The sequence below is a fragment of the Mustela nigripes genome, chromosome 5, assembly GCF_022355385.1.
Source record: "Mustela nigripes isolate SB6536 chromosome 5, MUSNIG.SB6536, whole genome shotgun sequence".
Taxonomy (NCBI): Eukaryota; Metazoa; Chordata; class Mammalia; order Carnivora; family Mustelidae; genus Mustela; species Mustela nigripes.
Window position 1 is genome coordinate 102,881,891 of NC_081561.1, and position 8,990 is coordinate 102,890,880.

At 36.2% G+C, this 8,990-nt stretch overlaps 1 long non-coding RNA gene across 4 annotated transcripts in view; it reads left to right on the forward strand.

Annotated features, from left to right (window-relative positions):
- The window catches only part of LOC132018259 (uncharacterized), a 213,124-nt gene extending 204,533 nt beyond the window's left edge, over positions 1–8,591 (forward strand). For 3 of the 4 annotated variants that reach the window (XR_009404489.1, XR_009404490.1, XR_009404488.1), the window contains 3 exons: positions 2,483–2,587; positions 7,575–7,727; positions 8,253–8,591. This is a non-coding gene — a long non-coding RNA (uncharacterized LOC132018259). Of the gene's footprint in view, positions 1–2,482; positions 2,588–3,124; positions 3,425–7,574; positions 7,728–8,252 lie in introns of those variants that run through there. The other variant, XR_009404491.1, reaches the window with a different exon arrangement.
- Positions 8,592–8,990: the final 399 nt, after the last annotated feature.

Here is an 8,990-nt window from a genome sequence, read left to right on the forward strand (position 1 = left end):
GAGGGGGGTGGGATTATGGACATTGGGGAGGGTATGTGATTTGGTGAGTGCTGTGAAGTGTGTAAACCTGGTGATTCACAGACCTGTACCCCTGGGGATAAAAATATATGTTTATAAAAAATAAAAAATTAAAAAAAAAAAAGTGTGCACCTATGTGAAGCTATCTTCCGTCAAACTTCAGATGGCTTCAGGACATAAATGAGAAAGCTTTAAAAACACTGACCCAAAGGCTACATCTTACACAATTCAAATCTTTTTAGTAACCAGTACTGCTTTTCTTTTAGGAGTGGTTTTCCAACTAAAGATTGTTATACTTACCCAACTAGTAAGGCATTATCTCAAACTTTTGTAATATTTGGTCTACCCACTCCTTGCACAATCCAAATTTCTTTTCATTATCCATGCTGTGCAGAGAAAAGGTAAGAAGTGTCTGATAGAATAAAGACTAGCTTATAGGCTAGTAAGAGTGTTCTTAGAACCTTAGAGAATTTATTTAAAACCAAAATGAAAATGCACGTATACTGCCCAATATTACTGTTTATAAATTACAAAGAAGTTTCATTTTTTCATTGTCTTTCAGAGAGAGAAAAAAGCTTTCTTCCCCTGTGTTTTAAATAAATTCATTGGCACTATGCGTATCTTATAAAAAGTTATTTGGCAATATATTTAATGACTTGCAACTAAATAGTAACTTTAAACTACAAACTTTTTTACTTAAACTAATAGGTAGTGTTCATTTCCAGAACAATCTCATAAAACAACAACAACTACAACAACAAAAACCAGAATAGTTTTTCTTCTTTGCTGTCTAAAAGAAATGAGCAAAGACCAGGAGATTTTTATCCAAAAGATGTATTTTTCCTCTCCACATTTCTTTCTTTCTTTCTTTCTTTTTTTTAAGATTTATTTATTTATTTGAGAGAGAGAGAGAGAAAAAGAGCATAAGCAAGCATCGGTGGTGAGGCAGGCAGAGGGAGTGGGAGAGAGAAAACCAAACAGACTCTGTGCTGAGTGCAGAGTCTATCACAGGCCTGATAGTGTGACCCTGTGGTGAAACCAAGAGTCTAATACTCAACCAACTGCACCACCCTGGCGCCCCTCTTTTCCAGATTTCTGTACATCTAAAGCATCCTGCATATGGGGGACAAAAAGAGTTTTCACAAAGCTGATAGTCCAAAGTTCCCCGTATAATGGCAAAGGACTTGTCAACACAATTGGGAATAAATATTAAATGCTTGATTGCCAATGTGCATCATGCAGACGTAAAGAATGCTTGGTTCTTTGACTATTTATTCAACCAGTTTTATTAACTTTATATAAACACAATTCAAGAGATCTTTTGAAGAAGCCATAGACTCCCAGTTGAAGCCTTATCTTTATATATATTCTGATTAAGTATCAAAAAGTTTTGAAGCTGATGATAGACTCACATAACTCATAAGGCATTATCTCAAACATTTGTAATATTCAGTTTTTGCACATATTATGTCCCAGTTTGTCATAAGTGGATTCCAAAATCAAAAAAGAAAAAAATATCACAGGAGGGGGATAAACAAGATGTTTGAATATTTCACTTTTTGGTTTAATTTTCAAGGGTCTGGTTATTATTTTTCTATAAAATATTACCCTGCCTAATAATTTCTGAACTCCTTATTCTTTATGTTCAACTTTTTTTGTAACTTCATCCTAAAAATTGTATGTCTAGATTTGCTCCCCAATTTAGCAGTGGACTTAAGGGTTTAGGACCAGAGAAACCTGAATTCCAGCTCAAGGTCCACCATTTGCCTGTTGATGGACCTCAACACTTGTTTCATGTCCGTAGGCCTTAGTTTTCTTATTTATAAAATGTGTATTGTCTCATTTATACTCCAAAAAACCTGGCTCATAATGCTTCTGTGAAGATTAAATTAGCTGATTTAGATGAAGCTGTCCAGTGTCTGGCAGAGTAACTGCCTAGTAACCATCAGCCATTGTTATTAAAATGTAGTTACACAGATGTTCTGCTCCTGCCAAATGCTAATCATACATCAAGTCTGTCTGCCATGCATCCTCATAAAATCATCCCTCAGAATATCCTCACTCTTCTCTGCTTGCCTCTCTGCCTACTTGTGATCTCTCTCTGTCAAATAAATATATCTTTAAAAAAAATTTTAAAAAAGAATATCTTCACGCTTTTTTCATCAGGTAATTATTGACTACACCTATCATTTGATAGTTCATTTTTTATTGTTATTTATCTATACTTCCTGAAACTATTATTTATACTATTATTTCAATCTTTGTGATTTCTGGTGTTAAGAATTTTTGTTCAGTATTCCAAACCAGACTGTAATTCCTTAAGGACAAGTATATCTTACATTTTTTTATACTCTATTATACCTAGCAGAATGTCTTGTTCTGTATGTACTATGTAGTGTTGATTTAATTTTTAAGTCTGTAAGATAAAGATTCTAAAATTATCTTAAATATATTTGTTTTACAGAACCCATGCTTATAGCACTGACTACATAATGGGATTTGGAGTCCTGAGAAATTACTACAGCCAGTGATGTGCTGGAGCTAAACTCTACTCTTACAGGAGCCAGTGGTGTGTATCTCTTTCCCAGTTCTGCATGCAATGATGTCTCACTGGTAGTTTGAAACAATCCATATTAAGAGTATTTATACTTTGGGAATTGGCAAACACTACAATTCTGAACTTTCTTTTTCTTATCTCTTTTGTTTGCTTTCATTTTTTCTTTCTTCCTTTATTTCCTTCAATCCTTTCTCTTTTTTTTTCTTTCTCTTTCTCTCTCCCTCCCTTCCTCTCTCCCTGTCCCTTTCTTTGTTTCTTTCAGAGCAAATTATTATATATTTCCCAGGACACCACTGTTTAGAACTCACAAAGATAGATTTTGAGCCATTCATAAGATGTGTATATATTTAAATACCTCTTAACTATTGAACAAACTCAAATAATCTATGACTCTTTTCCAGAATCAGAAGGCATTCTGTGAACACAGAAATAACATATTTGTGTGTTATAATTTACAATTACCACTTAAATATTGATACCCTCTGCAGGTTTTCTGTCTCACCTTTAGGTCTTTCATCCATTTTGAATTTGTTTTTGTGTATGTTGTAGGAAAGTGGTCCAGTTTCATTCTTCTGCATGTTGCTGTCCAGATTTCCCAACAGTTGTTGAAGAGACTGTCTTTTCCATTGGTTATTCTTTCCTGCTTTGTCAAACATTGGTTAACCATATCGTTGAGGGCCCATTTCTGGGTTTTCTATTCTGTTCCATTGATCTATGTGTCTGGTTTTATGCCAGCACCATACTGTCTTGATGACAGTAAAACAGCTTGAAATCTGGAATTGTGATGCTTCCAGCTTTGCTTTTCTTTTTCAAGATTACTTTGGCTATTCAGGGTCTTTTGTCATAAAAAAAGAATGACATCTTGCTATTGCAGTGATTTGCATAGAGCTAGAGTATATTATGCTACGCAAAGTAAGTCAGAGAAAGACAAATACCGTATGATTTTACTCATGCAGAATTTAAGGAATGAAATAAATGAACATGGGGATAAAAAAAGAAAGAGAGAAAAAAAAAAGAAAGAGAGAGGCAAACTATAAAACAGACTTAACTGTAGAGAACAAACTGAGGGTTGCTGGAGGCGAGATGGGTGGAGGATAAACAGGTGATGGGTATTAAGGAAGGCACTTGTGATGAGCACTGGGTGTTGTATGTAAGTGACGAATCACTAAATTCTATTCCTGAAACTAATATTATACTATATGCTAACTAACTAGAATTTAAATAAAAACTTGAAACAAAAAAAATATGCTTTGCAAATGATCTTGTTATTTGGCGGATAGTCCATATGTTTGTATAGTGTAGCTATGGCCTTAGCAGCTATTTTCCAGGGATTTTATGTCTGTATAACCTATAATCCTTCTAAGCCACGAGCTTCTCAGAGGAATTTACTGGATTAAAGACAAGTGTCATTCAAGAGCTGTACTAATGACTGTACAGGGCTCAAAGTAGTCACTCGGGAAAAAGAAAATGTATGTCCATTTATTATTTAATTTTAAAATTTAACGTTTTTGAAGATGAGAGGGAATTTAAAAGAAAAAGAATATGTTCTTGAAACTAAATAATTACCAGTGCACAACTACATTCTTAGCCTTGGAATTACAGATAGAGATTGCGGCAGCTTTTTTTTTTAATGTCTCCTTTTGTCATTTGTTCTGTAACTCAAGCTTCAGTGTTTAAAAGTTTCCATTGTCTGCTTTAGGTCAGCAATATAATCCTTGAGAAGCTTATATCTGTTTAAAACCATCAGCTTGATTTTTTTTTTTTCCCTAAAGCACCTCCAGTTCAGGGCCTGCAGTCAGCTCTGAGCCTCTCTGTATTACATTCAGGAATAATATTCTTGAAATGTGAGAGAGAAAGGAACAAGAGGAGGACGCATTAGTAAAATCTTGGTTTGTATGTGATATATTTTTCTGCATTGAAAAGATTTGTTATGATAGTTGATATAAAATACCACTGAAAATAAAAATATCATTCCATATCATAATCATATACTAACAGTCCAGTGATCCATCAAACATTCAAGACAATACTTTATTGTATGTGAGCCTAGGAATCCACCTCTTATTTCAGGAAAACAAGAAATTGTCTTACCACAGAGGCACTGTGTTTAAATCATCTTGACCAAGAAATCCAAAGGATAGCTGAATCCCCAGTATACAGTGAAATAGACATGGGGTTCTAACTCCCTTGCAATAAATTAAACTTTAATGACTGGATTTCCTCATTTGCAACTTCCCAATTTTGACAGTTCAAGTTTCTGGTCCTGGAAGGCTCCCTGTGCTTGCTGCCTTGGCCTGAGTGCCTTATGCTCCCATCCTTCAGCAGCAACTGCCTGCAGACAGACTGAATCTAGGACTAACTTCTCTGTTAGAATGAAGATTAACAGGTGTTAAAGACATGTTAGTATTTAGATGAGTGGCTCACCCAGATGTAAACAGAAGAGATTAAAGAATATTTGGGGCAGGGGTGCCTGGGTGGCCCAATTGTTAAGTGTCTGCTTTCAGCTCAGGTCATGATCTGTGTCTGGCTCCCAGCTCAGTGGGAAGCCTGCTTCTCCCTCTCCCACTCCCCCTTCTTGTGTTCCCTCTCTCTTTCTGTCAAATAAATAAATAAAATCTTTTAAAAAAAAAAAAAAAAAGAAAGAAAGAAAGAATACTTGGGACAGAAACTGCATCTCTGGAATATATAGTGTGACAGGATCAAACATTCCAAGTATTTGTCTTTTGTGGGATCACTAGAACCTTCCTGCTCACATTCTAAATGAGGAGAGTATCCGCGATGGAATGTCTAAATAGAGACCCAAGATTATGGTGCTTACTGGGGTAAAGCAGCAAGGAAAAACATCCAAACTAAAAAGGCAGTTTACTCCGTAAACAGTAATTTTAAATTGACATTTGACTTTAGATAAGTTGAAACATCTGAGCCTAAATCCCATGCCAAATTAAAACATACATAAAAACCATACTTTGGGGTTGCAGACCTTTCAGAGATGGAGTGGTAGTATAAGTATATTCTTCACACAGAGCTGCTCCTAGTCATGTATCTTCCATGTTTAAAACCTTTCAATTGTTTCCTGTTTCACTGTAGACAAAGTCCAAGCCTCAGAATGGCAGGCAAGCCCTAATGATCTGACTCCTCTTGCCTCACAGTTCACTCCTTGCCCCCAAATATTCTCTGGGCTACTCATACCACATTTCTCCCATTACCTTGCTTTCAGGCATTTTCACAAGCTGTTCTTTACCCAAAGGTCTGACTGATTCCTATATGTCTGGGAGGACTTAGCTTGGGCCTTTCTCCTGGGAAAACTTTGCACACTCCTAAAGGCAAGGCAAGGTGCCTTTTGTATTTTCCCCATACCCCAGGTACTTCTTCATGTAATGCAAATATGTATTTTAAGTGTCCATTTACGTCTCTCTATCTGCTAATAGGAAGCCAGCTTCATAAAGGCAGGGGACAGTTCACTTGGTTCATGCTGTGGCTATAAACATACTACCTGCCTGTCAGTAATCACTGCTTACTTAATGAATAAATTAAGCTCTTGTAACATTCTTGTGTCATTGCAAGGAAATTGTGAGAGAAGAGAACCTGTTTTGCTCATTGTATGCACAGCACTAACATCATACCTGACAATAGTAGATGCTCGATAAATATTTATTGAAGAAAAATTTGGAATACTGAATAACATTTAAACTATAATGCATTGCCTTTGATGTAATGGCTAACATGACATTAACACTAATATCTCTAACAAGAATGCTAAACAGTTTCAGATCTGTTAAAATCATAATAACCCAGAGGGAAAAAATACCATTCTTGTTATAACAATCATTACTGCTGTAAATTCTAATTATTTTGCCTATTATAGATCAAGAATTTTTCCCCCTCGAGTATTAGCCTGATCAAATATTTGTAGTTTATTGAGTAGTGTTTTCAGATTTGCATCTTTGATTTTTAGTAATATCTAGCATCCTTGAAATATGTTATTTTTAAGCTACAAAAAGCACTTCTTGATTCCTACATAGGAACGTGGTTGGGTTTCTACATTCCTCAAAGAGAAAACAAAAGAAGTTATTTATACACATCGTCACCTAGAAAACTTCTGGAGAAAATCAAAATGTTTAGCTAGAAAGGTACCTGAGGGATGATCTTGTTCAGCATCCCACTTAGGGATGAGTGGTTTCTTCCTCCTTTAAAGGAAGAGGAAGGCAACTAGTATTTAACTAGTCTGCTCCAAATAGTTAAATATTATTCCTTAAAAATAATGCCCGTCCACACATGCATACACAACACTCACAGTCATTACCTCTACGTACAGTGTAGACAATTTGCATAACTACTTTAAATGATGAAAACACTTACAAATCTACCTGATCAAGGAGAGGCAAGTAGAGTGTACATAGATTTATGGTAATCACATCACATCCACACAAGTGGTATTCTCCACCACTCCCCATCCCTATCCTTACCATTGGAGTGAAAGAATCTCTTTTATAGTCCTAAGTCAAGAAAATCTCTTGAGTCATAATGATTATTGTCGTATAAATTATATTACTATAAAAATATACCCCTATTTCACTTTTTTGAAGATTTTATTTATTTGACAACAGAGACACAGCTAGAGAGGGAACAGAAGCAGAGGGAGTGGGAAAGGGAGAAGCAGACTCAGTGCTGAGCAGGGAGTCCTGATCCCAGTACCCTGGGATCATAACCTGAGCCAAAGGCAGATGCTTAATGATTGAGCCATCCAGGCTCCCCCCTAGTTTATTTTTAATAAAGTAAAAGGACAACAACAAAAATTATTTGATATAATTAGCTTCATTTCTTAAACTTGAGAAGTGCTTCAAGTTTGAGCTTCCCATTTAAGAAAAATGAGCAAATTACAAAGTTAACAAAGTCTTCATATTTCCTCTCTCTCTCACATAGCACTCTGTTCCTTACCTCCATAATTCCTCATTTGGGCCTGACTTCTTAAAATGTTCTTTTATCTCTTTGAACTCAGGAATCATCAGGCAAAGCTAGTAACATCAGAGGTGTTCACTGAATAGCTGGGTTGAAAAAACCCAGCTTCTGGAAGCAGAGTGAAAGTGGAGCCTCATGGTGGTCTGGGGAATATGGCATTTCCATTTACAGTCCAAGCAACAAGAAAAACAAGGTGAGAGCATGAGAGGTGGGCATCTTAAGGTAGTGGCAAAAGCAGAGTTTCAGGAAAAGCAAGGTGGAGAGAGTGGCTATCCAGTAGGTTACTTATTATGTGGTATGTCTCTCAGGATCCTGCATTTGCATTCAAAGTCAGAGACTCAGGAAAACAAACAAGACTAAATCGGGGTCCAAGTACAAGGGGGAATGTGGGTACACAAGAAGGGGACTAGAATAGAGCTTTGAACACAAGGATCAAAGTAGAAGATGCTTATCAAGCTTGGGTCAATACTGGATGGCTGAGGATGCTCAGCCACTGCGTGTTGGTCCAAATGATTCAGAAAGATCCTGGGAAAAGGTGTGCTGGGCCTTGAAACATATTTAGAGACACCAGACTTACAGAGGATGGGAAGGTAGAATATTGGAGTTGATTTCTAGATCTTTCTCTCATCTCATGATTTCCTTCAGAATTTCCTGCACTGGTCTCAGGGCTTTCTCTACATATGATTAATCCTTTCTCCTTATGCAATCTTAACTATAGGATGGCCCCTTACCAGTTAAGACCGTCCCTTTCCACATCTCCAGAAGGCCGTCACAAGTTAAGGAAGAAGCAAACTGTCAGCAAAATCAGTCGAGTAAGCACAAGAAAATACTGAAGCTTCTCCACCTCTGCTTCTCACATTTTTGATCTCATACAGAATGGCAGCCAGAGTAGTAAAGTACACTCAAGGAAAAAATACATTGCTCTTATAAAAGTTAAAAATGCCTGACAAAATGTACTTAGGAAATAACCATGGCTGACCATTAATCAACTATGTATCCATATCACTAAAAATAATCTATCACATATATTCCCTCTTCCCTCTTAGCTGTAATTATCCTTGATCAAGTCTTGTTGTTACTAATTTGGATTCTTAGAGGTCTCTGCTAGACAATCCTATAGCAATTGATTTTTCTCTGCTCTAATTCTATTTCTATATCAAAGCCACTGTGATTTTTATCACTCTGTTACTCCATATTTTTCAATGCTTACATATTGTATACCAAATTAAGTTCACTTTTAAAAATCTGGCCTAAATATTTTTGCAATATTACTTTTCACCATTAATCTGTACCCAATAAATCTATAAACTTTTATTATTCCTGGTTTCCCAAATATAGTTATCTCTTTCTCACATCAGGCCTTAGTCTTTGCTGTCCCCTGCTGAGCATGTCCTACCTCCATCTCTACCTGATAAAGTCCTACACATTCTTCTAGATTCTGTTTAAATGTCTAAAG